This window comes from Filicampus tigris, chromosome 19, assembly GCF_054856515.1.
Source record: "Filicampus tigris isolate MCC_2025a chromosome 19, RoL_Ftig_1.0, whole genome shotgun sequence".
In the NCBI taxonomy this organism is placed as follows: Eukaryota; Metazoa; Chordata; class Actinopteri; order Syngnathiformes; family Syngnathidae; genus Filicampus; species Filicampus tigris.
This window is the reverse complement of record NC_141235.1, coordinates 2,528,585-2,542,392: the sequence shown is the minus strand read 5'-3', so window position 1 is coordinate 2,542,392 and position 13,808 is coordinate 2,528,585. Positions and strand designations below refer to the sequence as shown.

At 46.6% G+C, this 13,808-nt stretch overlaps 1 protein-coding gene across 6 annotated transcripts in view; it reads left to right on the top strand.

Moving 5' to 3' along the window:
* Positions 1-13,808, top strand: part of LOC147128841 (thyroid hormone receptor alpha-B) — an 88,865-nt gene that overhangs the window by 46,522 nt on the left and 28,535 nt on the right. For 2 of the 6 annotated variants that reach the window (XM_086015904.1, XM_086015905.1), the window contains one exon: positions 2,987-4,856. The exons of 2 other annotated variants lie outside the window; for them this stretch is intronic. The gene's annotated coding sequence lies outside the window, so the exon portion shown is untranslated. Of the gene's footprint in view, positions 1-1,286; positions 1,480-2,986; positions 4,857-13,808 lie in introns of those variants that run through there. 2 more of the 6 variants (XM_086015906.1, XM_086015907.1) reach the window with 2 other exon arrangements.

The following is a 13,808-nucleotide window of genomic DNA, read 5'->3' as shown; positions in this document are numbered from 1 at the left end:
TCTGTTACAGCTCAACAAAATATTGGCCCTGAAGTTTCCCCCCCCCCAAAAAAACAACACCTGCAAAGCCCTCAGTAATTGCCCTTCTTGTCTCTCATGCTGTTGTGAAATCATCAGAACGTTTATGAGTAGTCACAGGACATTCTGTACTTGCATGAACTCTGTGGGTCCAGCACTATGCGGAACATTCGTTGCTTCTGGCACTTTGGACGGTGTACCTTAAACATAAGCTTGTTGTTGTGCTTGCGCAACGCTGCATGCTGCAGACTGGGTATCGGATCTATCCGCGCCGTTCATTTGATGTGGACGTCTGATTTGAGCATGAGAAGAAAACAATAGACAATGGCAGTTTCCCACGTTCAAAACAGAGTACCTCTTTACATTTGGATTATTTGGACCGCAAGGTGCTTTTCGAATCGGAAAAGTCGACTTGGAGGAAAGGAGCAAGTCACGGAAACGTTCACATTTTACACTAGAGCGAAGATTTTTGCAAGAAAGTGCAAGTGTTGCACTTTTTGGGGGATTATTTTGGTCACGATTCAGAAGAAGTGCGCCACGGCATATTAGTGCGCCGTGAGAAATCGTCAGATGCGCCATGGGAAGTGGGGAACAACCCATTTATCTTTGTTCCTCTATCCATACCAGCAACGTATAGTGACAGGCAGAACAATGAAATGTTCCTCCACGTGATGGCCCAAAGTATTAAGTGGCCGTCCACCTGTTGCCGTTCATGCAACAGAATAACAGCCCGTGAAATGAGATTGCCAAATACTGTACTATTTGCCACGTTTTTTGTTTGATAGCATTGCCGTGACATTGCTGTCATGTAAAATATGTGCCTTGGCGCATTGAAGGTTAGGAAACAATAGTGTACAGTATGGAAAAGACGCACACGATCTTTCCACCTGTTCGGTGTCACGGGAAAAGAGATTTTCCCCACATTCCCCCCCCCCCCCCCCCTCCCCAAGTTGTGCTCTGCCGGAGAAGCTGTTGACGGCTTGCAGCTGCATGCTGACGTCTTCAAGAATTTGAACAAGCACTCTTGGACAGCCAGTACAAGGGCGAAATGAGATTGAAAAATCGAATTGCAGGCTCACAAGACATTTGTCTAATCAAATTATACACCCCATTGGCAAACAGCGCGCAAGTTTGCGCAACATTTAGCTAAATTGGGACATATTTGAATGTTGTTTGTTTTTTGCGCACAGAACTGTCATCTAACGTCTTGACTTTGATGAGCCTTTTTTTTTTTTTTTTTTTAATGGAGCCAAAACTGACAGGGGGATGTTTGCGCCCCCGTTTGAAAAGACTCCTGCAGAGTTCCGCATCAACAACGTTCACGAGTCTGCCGTAGAAGCCCTGAAATATACAAATATTTGTTTGTTTGTTTTCCTTCAGCTACACACTTTGGATGTTTGTTGGTTTGAGTGGCAGCCAACCCACTGGTGATCCCGCTAAAAGCTTGCTGCCCCATTTCAAGTAAATATTGACATTCTTCTCACAATTCAAATGAAAATATCGCCCAGGGCCGACTTTAAGTACACCTGGCGTCTCCAGAGCGCTCTTAGATTTCAAGTTTGTGTTTGTCATATATTTAGGTTGTCCTGTTTGTCAACGTTGGGGAATGACACATACCCACGTCAACATGGTTATTACTTTCGCTCACATCGTAACTTGAATGCATGGAATTTGCGTAACCTCTGCCGGGACGGCACACTTTCGAAAGCTTTAAAGTACAATTTCGCTTGCTCTGCTTCTACTAGCTTCCGGGAATAACAACCGCGTATACTGACGTCACAGACATGCACGGTAAAGACGGTTGGTTCCGCAATTTCGGAATTACCGTTTTCGTGCGCGCCGATCGCATCATCAATCGACATAAACCGCCCCTCACTTTCGGAATAAAGTCTTAATCAGAATGGCTTGATCGGGTCCGAATATTCCGAATCGGGTGTGTCCATGAAGCATTTTTATTCCGATCAGGCCGGGTAAATGTGTCCATATAAACGTGGCCACCGGCACTTCTAGTTCTCGGTTTCTCGTGAGTACAAGCGGTCCATGTGTTCTCATTGCGTTATTATTGGATGCATAGATTAGCGTTAGCCTCTAATACCGTAGGCCTGGGCGATTTTGTTTTGAGTTCATTGCTGGAAGTGTTCTGAGCGCTATCATTGGAGCTAACAAGCTGCTCCGCCACCCCCCCCCCCCCGCTGTCCGCAGCTCATTGATCACCTCCCACTTGCCAGCCGTTTGCTCGCCGCCGACCACAGCGGGCGATCTCGCTCGGCCCTTGCTCTGGCGGACAAACGTTTACGGTGGGATTGAAGTTATCATCGGCGGGAATACCCAGCGTGTCGGCCGTCGCAGCTGTTTACCCTCGCTCGTGGGCATTTGCAGCTGTCGCGCGCGAAAAGGCCTCCAGTTTTTGCCGGGTTCAAGAGAAGAAAGACGCAAGCGATTTTGCAGCGTCTTAAAATAGGAGTTGTTTGAAAGTTTATAATTACCGTAAAATCCATGCTAATTTCTGTGAGCGCCTTGGTGGTGTTTCCCATTTTATGTTGGCGTTTAGCAATTTTGTTTTGTCTCTTTTACAGTAAGTAGTGAGTGACAAAAAAAACTGCAAGCATGTGTTGCCTCTTATTTGGAGAAGAGTGCAAGCACGTTTTTTTTCATTTCCACATCCATGTTATAGGATAGTCTCCCATGTCTTTGCAGCGAGACCGAGAACAGGCACTTTGTAACACTTTTCAAAGTGTGTTTCATGAAGTTCAAATGTGTTTCAACTTTTTCTTCAATAGGGCCTTGTCAAATGTTATTTTTAGTCGACAGTGTTGTGGACGGCGGACCACAAATCTGGACACCCCAGATCCAAACCCAACTTTAAAAAAAAAAAAAAGAGCGATCATAACAAGGCGCTATCACGTTGCAATGCGTCATCGTCATGACAACAGTGTTTTTCCCATCAGGATTTTTTTTTCCCCCTTAGATATGCAAACTGCTTGAAGACGTCTTCGAGTCATAATTCAACCACTTCTCAGTCCTGGCAAGCGTCTCTGCTGTGGTTTCCCTGCTGAGCTCGCTTAGATCGATTGCTACACTTTCTTGCTTCACGTACGCCATGGCTGGAAACTGTTTGCTCTCCCGAGAAGCCAGCGAGATGTTTTTCGTCACCGTGTGAGGTCTCGCCGCCGCTCTCCGTCGTCCAGGATGTTAATTTATCGCATGATAATGATTGTTTTTATTTCCCTTGTCCCACTGCTTCTTCGCTATGAGGTTAGAGACTCAGCCCGTCGCCGCAAATTCTCCTCGAGCCATTACATCGCATGCGGGGATGGCACTAATAATAATCTTCTTTCTCTCGAGCCTGGTCGTGTCCGATCGTGACGAAGGCTCGGAGAAAGCAGGGCTGGGTAATTAATTGCGGTTTTATTTCTCAACACTTTTTCTTTTTTTTTTTTTAAAGCTCTGCGCTAACAACGTGGCTGCAAGTTGACAAAATCTCTAATAATAATTTACGAGCTATTAAGCACATTTTCTCACCCTTCTAGCGACTTTTCTTCAAAAGGCGAGTCATTTCTGCTCAGAAACAGGTCAAATGAGCTTTCCCCTTGTCAAAATAGAATTTGGTAGTCACACTCCAACTATTTTGTGCTTGTGCTTAAGTGCAACTGCTAAATAAGCGTGGCCAAATTAGAGCGAAACTGTTATTATACTATCCTACCAGAATGCTTCGGATGAACGCGCAGCAATTCCAGGAAACGAACGACCGAGTCACACGTTTTAAAAAAAATAATAATAACGGAAGCCGAGACGAATGAATTTGTCGGAAACTGAATTGTATGAAAACTAGGGGATACAAAAACCAATTCCACTGCATTTCTATTATTTCTTTGGAAGTTAATGCTGAAAATAAAACCGCTTCAAAGGATCTTCTTTATTTTATCATTTTATGAAACTAAAATATAAAGTCGAGCAAATCTCAGAATGGTTAAAAAAAAAAAAAAAAAAAAAACCTGAAGCTGTCCGTGTTATTTGATTTGTTTATTTTGTTCCTTCTATAAGCAAAGGCGGGAAAGGATTCAAACGCAAATCGAATTTTGGGAGAAAAAAATTCATTTTCTTGCCATAACGCCCAGCCCTGCATTTGCTATAACGCGGTGGTAGGAACTTGTTAAGCTTTGCCACCCCCAGTCTCAGCATTGACGAATACCCAACATGAGCTACAACCTGGAAAATGACAAGGTCGACGGTAAAACGGCAAAGCCAAGACAGGTGACTTCACCGCAGGTGAACGCAACAACGTCCAAGAAAGAGTTCTTGAAATGGCTTCTCCGTTGGGGTTCGCTTCCTGAAGGCGTTCCATCAAGTGGACGCACGTCTGCGCTTTATCCCGTCCATCAGCTCATAAATGTCATCGCGGCGACGGATGAAACGCTCCGAGAGGACTTTTATCCGGCCCTGCGGGATCTTAGGACTGCTTTCTTCCAGCAGCCCAAGTGCTTCCCAGATTGATTGATTGATAGATGGAGAGCGCAAGCGTTCATTAGAAAATAGCTGGAGTCAAATGTAATGATGTGGATTATTTGAGCCCACCCACAGCATGAGCCTGCCGCTGTATTTGTTTGAAGAGTTAATTACGCACGCACACATTTATACACAAACAGTCCCCGCAGAATAGTTTATGAGGCGAGCTGCGGGGCTTCTGCTTCCTGCGCTTGCCATTTTCTCCCCCGCCCGTTTCCTCACATTTTTCCTTCTTCCAAACCTCACCACTCCTGGCGCTGGAACCAAAATGCATATGTGACATTTTGAACGGCGGCCTTGGAAACTCGCAAAATACGGAAGGAGCGGTTAATGTGAGTGTTTTCCTATTTGTGTGGCGGCATTAACTTGCATCCAGTTGCACAGAAATACAGTGGTGCCTTAAGGTCAATTTCATTTGACTTTGAAAAAGTGAAAATGCAATTCATCTGTTGAAAAATGTGCCTTTATCTAAATGAATAAAATAACGTCGACATTTTCGACAATGTGATGTAATGAACCGCATGGCTCCGGGTTCAGAAAAGTCACTAACCTGGCAACGCTGATGGCTTTTGAAACTAGCACCTCTCTGTTTGCGGCCATGTTGCTAATGTAAGACGTCACCTAGCATGCGCTTTGAACTATGAACTATTGTGTCAAATAAGATTGAATTAAATGATAAAAACCAATCGATATTTTTTTCACCAAATGTCTGGCAATGACTTTTTGTCCTTCCTCCTCTTACGACTTTGTTTACGACCATGATTCAGCAGAAACGACCTGACCATCGCAGCTTATGTTAGCATGCTTATCAACGTTTTCCCAAAGCAACCCGTCCCCCCCCCCCCCCCACCCCGCCCCCGTCCTGCCTCGAAAAACACTTTAAATAGACACAAGAAAGAAAAACACAGCTCAGGGCTGTTTCACTAACATGACTAAATGTAACGTGACGGCCTTTAATGTAGGCTAATGCGCTACGCTAGCCAGCCAGCCTCTGCTAGCCTGCTTTTAGCCTTTAACTGCTATCTAGCAGCATCTTTTATTCATTTTTTTCCCCATAAGACAAGTGAATGTTAGTAACTTTTTTAATATGAGCAGAAAAAAATCATTTTCATGTTGGTTGTAGATTTATTTCAGTTTGTAGTCGAACTTTAAAGGCCTCTCGGGAAACTAAAAGGCTTCTTTGAGTAATTTAATGCTGAAATCATCTATGTGTCCATTTGCCAATTAGTCCTCCTTTTCTCATGATCTGTAAAAAACGTCTCCATTCATCACCATCTGTCACCTTCATTTGTCCTTTGCGATGCTCATTATCATCATCGTTGTTGGCTGATGGTGAATTTCCTTCTTCGCTCTTTTATTGTGAAATATGACTCGTGTGTCTTTAATCAGTCGCTGGTGTCCGCCTGTTTGATTAGTTTCTCGCTTCTTGTGTCAGATCATTTGTTCTTCTTTTTGTTTTTCTTCTTCTGCCTGACTTTTTTTTTTTTTTTTCGGCGGAGGGAGGGTTCTCAATTGCTTTTGTTTAACTAAGAAATGTGTATGGTAGGTCCATTGAAGACTAAATTGTCCACAGATGTGACGGGTTGTTAGACATATTCCCCACCCCCCCATACATTTTTCAAAATGCAATCCGAATTTGATTCTGAGCTCACCTTAAAGGCCCTCTTCACTACAAAAGAAAAATGGTATTAAAAAAGCATCATAACAGGACACATGGAAAAAGTATCAAGGACCTATTTCACAGGAAATCTGCGATTTTGGTCAAAAGCAGCCATTTTGGGTGAATTCCAAGGCTCACACTCTGGCAAACTGCAACCTGGCAATTTGCTCAATTGAGCCCCAGTCAGAAGTTTTGCAGGTGTTGAGTTTTTACTTTGGAGAAGGTGTTAAAACATGCTATGACATTTTACTTAAGATGTCAACATACCGGCAAATACATTTTGAGAGACAGTTGAGGGAACGTTAAAAAATCGTGTTCCTGCACTAGCGTAGGGAGCAGAGGAGGTGCAAGAGGAAGCTTTTTTTTCTTTCCCCTGGATCCGATTTGATCCTTGCTGTAGCAAAGTCGACACTATAACATCCTACCGTGCCGCGATGCACTACATCATAGCAAGTCAATAAATGTCCGACCTCCAGCGGGCCGCCTTCATTGGATTAGTGAACTAGTAGTTTTTCTTCTCATCCTGTGTAAACGCTCCGACAACTGTAGCGTGTCTTATTAATTTTCCCTCCTGCCCACCGGCAGAGAGAGAGAGACTGGCTTTTAATTCCCGTTTAAAGCATATTGCAAAATTTCCCATTTGACTCTTTTTGTGTAAATGTGCTTTACTACCGAAATGATAGGCGTGTGTCGCTATTGATGGATAGAAAGAAAGTGTGTGCGCGTGAGGGACTGGCTTTTTATTTTCTATTTGTACACCAGATGGTGATGCTTTTTCCCCATTCAGTGTGCTGCAACATTTCACACCTTTTAGTGTTTTCTGCATGGGGCCTCGCCACTGAAATGTTAAGCGTGCGCTGCTATTCATGGTGGTTGGTGTGTGCATGCGTGCATATTGCCGGCTTAGCAGACGTGTGTGTGTGTGTGACTGGCTTTTAATTTTCAAAAGTAATACACCATCTGGTGCTACTTTTTCCCCCCGATTCCAAGCATACATCAAAATTTCGCCTCGCCCTGTTTTAGAGCTTTTTCAATTGAAATATTTGGCACGTGCAGCTGATTAAATTCTTTTGAAAAATGCGTACACCAGGTGGCGCTACTTCAACCCCATTCAAAGCAATCATTTCATATCTTTTACTGCTTCTGTGCCTCGACAGACATGCATCACGGATGTTTGAGAGTGTGTGTGAATGGCTTTTAATTTTTCCAAACCACCATTCCCCAAACGAAGCATGCGGCAAAATTTGTCATCTTTTATTCTTTCAATGCCTTCCTATGTCCATTATAAGCATGTATCACTGATATTCAAGAGAGAGTTAGTGTGTGTGTGCATGTTGCTTTTCCTAAAAAAAAAATTAAAAAAAATACAGAGACAGCTCACTCTCTTTGACACCGCACCCACCATGTTGAGCTTTGCCTCTGAATTCTATTTCGCCTCCCTCTCGTTAGCAGCAGCGGCACGTGTTTCAACTTCCCGGCGCCAGCCCATTGGCCGACGCTGGTACATACCCCTGACACACCCACTTCCCACACCAGTCTCCCAAAAAAAAAAAAAAAAAAGCTTGCTGAGGTTGCTGGCGCAAGCTGCGAGCTGGCCCGTCTGACTGGGCAATTAGAGGCTTGGATGTGTGTTGTGAGACTGTTAATGCTCGCCCACGCACATGCGCGCGCGCACACACACGTTGGACGTCGCAGGCGAGCGTTGCCAGGCGCAAGCCGCCATGTCAACACCACTTGGAAGATGAAACGAGATCAAACGGTATCAAAAGCTCACAATTATAGTGTGCGAAACGAGCACAGTTGTCGGGATATTTTTGTGCATGGCGTTGCGTCACATGCACTGATCCGCGTTGACAAAGTGTCGTTCGGTGGCTTGGTGACGAAGCGCCGCCTCCGTGGGGGGGTGGGGGAAAATACAATCCATGTTTCACAGATTCAACTATTTGCGAAAAGCTCACCTATTTGTTTTTGCCCTTTTCGTAATTCTCTTGACTGTCTAATTCAGACTACTTCCCCCAATTCCCCACCTTAAATTCCCTTGTCGATTTAATTGAAATGTTTGCTTCCCATCCCAAGTGCCCTGTCATACTCGCTCCGGTAACCTCAGACGGGACGATGCCCCGCGGGGACGCTCGATTAAAACCTCAATCCGGCCTTTAGCTTTGACTCATGAGGCGGCTAACGAGATAGCTGGCACACAATGTGATTAGCAGAGGTCGCGCAGGGGACGCGCGGGAGGCGGGACGACTCGGGCGCTCTCTCCCGAGATGCCTTCGGGGGCCCGCGTGACGCTAATGTCTTCCGTCTTGACGCGGGCCGTCCACGTCTGCTTATGTTAGACGCGGCTCGGTCCCGCCCCCCCCCCCTCCCGGCGCGTGTGCGTGTGACACAGATGAAGGCGCGCTGGCCGCTATCCAGGTTATGTATTTAGAGCTCGTGTCGAGGCATCGAAGCCCGCAGCGCCACCGGAGTGAGTCACGGAGCTGATGATGCTAACGCACTGGATGCGCTAGTGCATCGATTGGCCGGCCCTGCGTGAGGACAGGCCATACGCTCGCCGCGGGCGCTTTGACGCCACTATAATATGGAATTGTATTCAATCATGGGCTATGTTTATCAGTGTCCAACTCGAGGCCAGCGGGCCAGATCTGGCCCCGTACGTCATTTCATGTGGCCCGAGAAAGCTTGCCACTATTTTTCCCGTGATTTTGGTTCCAAACTAGCCAGTGGTGGGAAGTAATCAAGTATGAATACTTCATTACTGTACCGATGTTGGTTTTTCAGGTATCTGTTTATTTTATTTTGATTATGACTTTTTTCGTATTTATAATTGATCTATTTTTGCAGTGTATGGCTTTGTTGAGAGAGAGAGATATGACGATTCAATAAGTATGTCAGTGTATTTTTAAAGTGGAATGTATACTGTATATTTGTATGATATACACATGGACTGCATGTGTGTATATGATACAGATGTGTGTGTGTGTGTGTGTGTATGCGTGTGTACGTCTGTGTGTGGTGTTTGTCTCGCTTGAGGACACAGCGAGGCCAAGCTTGTCCTAAGTTAACTTCTTCAGTCAGACTCTACTAATCCAGAGAATGTTCTAGCCTTTACATGGACTGTGTGACCCCCCCCTCCTTACCATACACACACACACACGCGCGCACCCCCCCCCCACACACACACACACAGTGTATAGCAGGTGTGTGTATGTGTTTGTGTATGTGCGCGTGTCTGTTTGTGGACTGGATGACCCAGAATGTCTTGCTCCTGTTCTGTCAACACAGCGCTCACATGCGCTAATGCAGCGTGAGGGCACGCACACACACACGCACACACACACACACACACGCACACACACTGTGCTGGTGTTTATCGTCTGGGAGAGGCAGCCCATATAGAATTCCCCCTATATGCCCCCTCTCGCCTGTTATCTTCCTCCGCCGCCGCCAGCATCTATCTTCCTCGTTTATCTCCGCCGCCCGATTGGACGATTGTACTGGCCATCTGTGATTGGACGAATCCGGCCCCGAGTCGATGCCGTGGCTTTACTGCCCCAACTCGCCAGGCCTTTCCACTTTACTGATCAACCAACTGAATTGCTCAAACAAAAGCGGGCCGAAAGATTCGAAGGAGATCGTTGTTTTTGACACTTGTTGCTGAGTTTGCCAGACATCTTCTTTTGTTACTTAGTAACAGTAAGCAATTGGCAGCCCCTAACGTGTGATGGCAGCGGAAAAGGAGTCGGGCCTGGAAAAATGAGGATCACGCAGCGTTGTCCAAATGAACTTTGTGATTTCGGATGCGTCGTCGGCAGGATTGCGTCCAACTCCTGCTTTGGCTGTATCTTGGTAGAGCGTGGATCCTGTCCACCCACGTGCCACCGCACTTGTCGTTAACAATTGATGTCACCCGCCGATGATTAATGGCGCTCCTTTGAACCTGATGACTGCAGCGAGGGCTGACCGCGGGCGTGGCCGCCATATCTCATGTCATGCGCCCCAAAGCCCGTTTGCGCTCGTCGGTCGGCGGAGCGTTTCGGTGTCACGGCTCCTTTGTCTTAGCGCGGGTCGAGTTGCTCAACTTGCTGGGGAGTCTGTGACAATAGCGTGGCGGGCATCGTGCAAGAGCAGCCGCAACTGTTCGCATGGGTAACTTGAAAACGCACGACTCGTTGTTTGATCAATAAAAACGCATGCCATAGTTTTTCCGGACTTGATAAATTGACATTTGCATGCACGTTTATTTACATACGTCATCAGCATTCCATTGCGTCCTAAAAATAATATCATAATCCTATGCGGTGTCCCTCAGGGGTGAGTCAAAGGTACCCTTATGTTTCGGGTCAGTAGTCGCGGCGCTTCACTTTTTCCACATTTCATCTTACAACCTTATTCCAAAATACTTGTGAATACTTTTATACACTGCGTGTGATAATATTAAATAATAAAAAACAAACATTGTTCATGTTATCATTATGGGAGGTTGTGTGTAGAATTTTGGAGGGGAAAAAAATGAAAGAAATACTTTGTCATAATTTGCTGTGAACACATTCCAGGTTCGCGTTATCAACTCTTTTTTTAGGTTTCTTTCCATCGACAGTTATGTCAGGCCTACGTGAAGTGCTTGATGCTGTATGAATTTGTCATGCTAATGGAGTTTCTTTTTTTAATCCGCTGACTTTTTTATGAGGGCCGGCCTCGGCGTGACCCTCTGGAGAAGCTGGAGCGTCGAAATGGACTGCCAGGCTGATGTGGGAAAGCAAAAGTGTGTTCATGCTTCTACAAAGGCAACGCAGTTGGTGCTACGAACGCCGAGCGGTGTTCGATATTCCCCACTGTTGTGTACGTATACTCATATCCGCGGACGTGTAATGCGCCGGGTCAAAGTAGCAGGATAAATATTTCGCATTCCTTGGTTCCGGCAGAACCTCACGGGGCCTCGGAGAGCCGGCGGCGCAGGCCCCACCTCCCACCTTGCCGGGCGCACGCATCCGCGCATCAGTTCACCGCATAACGTTCACGGCTGCGCACCTCTCTCAACGCTTGCGCCGATCTGAAGCTATAAGTCATAAGGCAAGTTTATTTGTACCGCACCATTTATGCTCGAGGCAAATCCATCTGGCTTGACGTGGGAAAATGTGAGTGATCGAAAATAAGATTTTGTGACGAAATAAAAGGACCGAATGGACAAGTCCATCTTCACCCAAGAGTTAAACCCCCGAAATTTCACACTGAATGTTGACCCCGGACCTTTGCCCTGAAACTTCACCCTAAACCCCCACCATGAATCTTTACTTTAAACCTCGACACTGAATCTTTACTCTGAACCTTTGAACCCTCATCCTGAAAAATCAAACCGTCAATCGTGACCCTTAACCTTGACCCTGGAAACCAAAAGCCATCAGTCTTCCCCCTGAACTTTCACCTTGAGCCCTCACTCTGAAACACCCCGGCGTCAAGTCATCCATACCGCAGTAGATCAGACGTGTTGCGTGATGTCGAATCACGCCTGTGAGGATTCTGTCATGTGTGCAACCATGTGGAATGTGAAAACGGCTTCTTCTTCTTCTCATTTCTTCTCTTCTTCTGCTGTTTCTTATCAGCGCTCCTCTTGGTCTCCAGTCCAAAGACGTAAAAGTTTTTGATGTGCTCTGACACAAGCGGGTCCCCGGGGGCGGGGGCCCACGACTGTGTTGTGCTCTCGGACACGCATGTGTAAGGCACATGTTTAGCGTGTGTTTGTGCATCCACGCGCGCACGGGTGTGTGTGTGTGTGCGTGCGTGAGTGAGCGTGCGGGTAAGACGGAGACTAATCAGATCCAGGACCACACACGTTTGCGGGGTTCCAGCGGGGTGGGGACCGGGGCCCCTGGCCCTCGGGTGCCCCAGCCCAAGCCTGTGCCAAGAAAATCACCTTCCAGTCCGTCGCCTCCACCTTTCTGAGTGCCTCCACACACACACACACACACCCACACACACACACACACACCCCTCGCTCTCTCCCACGCCACCTTCTCATCTTTCATAGATTTCTTCTGTATCCGCTCAGAAAAAAAATTGGGATTATAGAGTGTGTGGCTGAGGGGGAAGGGGGGGGGTGCACAGGGGCCTCACCGGGCTTTACCATACCCATGGGTGGGTGTGTCGGCGGGGGCAACAAGTGACCGTGCTCGGCTGTGCGGTGCGTGTTTGCGGTTTCTTTACAATATTTTTTTTTATTGCTCATTACAGAGGTGGCCGAGATGTGGTGATGAATGGACACACTTGAAGGGGGTACAGGGAGGTGACGTGTGTGTGCGTGCGTGTGTGCGCACGTCTGTCTTGACACGTGTGTCTCCATTCAGGAACAGTCGCTTGCGCCAGCTTTGTGTTGACTTTAGTCTTTTAAAATTGTGTAAACCTCCGAGTGCAATTGTGGGATTGTACTTATGTGTTTGCTTTACTGCTTTGTTACTGAAGACTCTGCGTAGGTTACCTTTGACCTAAAAACAATCACTTTCCATAAATCACACAAAAATGTCTCCGTTCGTCCAATCGCACAGCACTTTGCAGTCGCTCGTTGCGCAGCCTTAGCACTCCGCGGTTTCATAATACGGGAACGTGATGACAACACAGCTTTGGCCCCGCCCTTTGAGCGCACGCTGACAGTTTTCCGCTGTCCCGCGTCTGCTATTAAGAAGGCCCGCCAGCAAAACGTAGCTGCCTCTGGAAAGAACGCAGAGCAGTTGTAGACTGCATTTAGAAATTGTTGTTGCTTTTTCCGTCGTGGTGGATATATTTATATTATTCATGCCGTTTTATCGTTGCCTTGCGCCGACCCCCGGCTCCTTGTGTAAACTGTGAACTCACCGGAATGCACACAAGCAACTAGACACTGCTTAGCCTGCAAGGTGCTAACATATTCAAATACTAATTGTGTTGTGGATGTTCACTGTCGAGCTCATCGACTGAAGGATGTTTATGGACGCAAACCTGACCAGTCGGGCATCATTGATTGACTGGAGGTTTTTGGCCGTCATGTGGAACTAAGCCAATCAATAGGTTTCATGTTGTTTCACTTGATGTCAACAACCAAATTTGGGTGGACTTTATTTAGGCCAAACGCTTGTGCTGCCTAAACGAGCTGCCATAGAACTGAAAGGTAAACGTGAGAGGATCACTTTTTGAGGTGTGTTGGACTTCATTTAGCTTAAAAGCATCTAGCGGTCAATGTAGCCACTTTAAATACGCTATACGCTAGCTCTGACTCTTTGGGAGTGACTATGTTAGCGCCCGCCACCAATTGGCCCCCGGTGCACAAAAAATTGCTCTTTTTCTTTCTGTGGTTTGTTTTCTTGAAGCCTCTTGGGGGGGGAAATGGGGTTTAAGGGAAAATTGATGAAGCAGTTAATCAAATCCCAATGAAGAAACTAACACAATGGCACCTAACATCTGTTTTTGATGCCTTTGAAAGTAATGAAAGGGCACGGGCGTCACGCACAAGGACAATGATTTCAGCAAGATGACACAAACAGCTGAGCTCGGACGGAAAAAGGAATGGCCGGAAAAAAAACAGAGCGGCATACGAGCGTCGATGTGCCCCCCAGCCGCGGCGGGCGCTCGGGCCTTCAAGGAGCAGGAA